The sequence below is a fragment of the Octopus bimaculoides genome, chromosome 6 (genome assembly GCF_001194135.2).
Source record: "Octopus bimaculoides isolate UCB-OBI-ISO-001 chromosome 6, ASM119413v2, whole genome shotgun sequence".
Taxonomy (NCBI): domain Eukaryota; kingdom Metazoa; phylum Mollusca; class Cephalopoda; order Octopoda; family Octopodidae; genus Octopus; species Octopus bimaculoides.
In genome coordinates this window covers 17,349,606-17,350,117 of record NC_068986.1, presented here as the reverse complement: position 1 = coordinate 17,350,117, position 512 = coordinate 17,349,606, and the positions used below count along the sequence as shown (strand labels likewise).

The window sequence follows — 512 nt, the reverse complement described above, 5'->3', positions numbered from 1 at the left end:
CCAGCCCCGCCGCCGCTACCGCCACTATCCTAACTTCGCCTGTGCTTTTCTGCTAGTAGTACATCTACTACTACTACTAGTAATAGTAGTAGTAGTACTACTACAGCTTCTGCTGCTGCTAAACATGATGATGATGATAATGATGATGATGATGATGATGATGATGCCAGAGCTAGCTGCTTGCTCCACCACCACCATCACCGTCGCCGCCGCCACCATAGTTCCCCGCTAACACCAGCTCTACGTCGCTATTGCAGCCACCCTCACCTGCCATCGCCAACATCAACATCATCAACAACAACAATACTAACAACTGCAGCAGCAGCAATAACATGGCGGCTATAGCTACTGCTGCTACTACCACCATTACTGTTGTTGCTACTACAACAAAACTGATGGCTGTCATTGCTCTCAACTGGTCTTAGTTATGTTACTGATGCTTTCTCCCCTTCTCTCTTCTTCTTACTTCTTCTCTTCTCCTTCCCTCCCTCTCCTCCTCCTTCTTACCCTTC

The 512-nt window shown here is 48.0% G+C and overlaps 1 protein-coding gene across 1 annotated transcript in view; it reads left to right on the top strand.

Moving 5' to 3' along the window:
• The window catches only part of LOC106875435 (alpha-mannosidase 2), a 473,174-nt gene that overhangs the window by 15,784 nt on the left and 456,878 nt on the right, over positions 1–512 (top strand). The window lies entirely within an intron of this gene.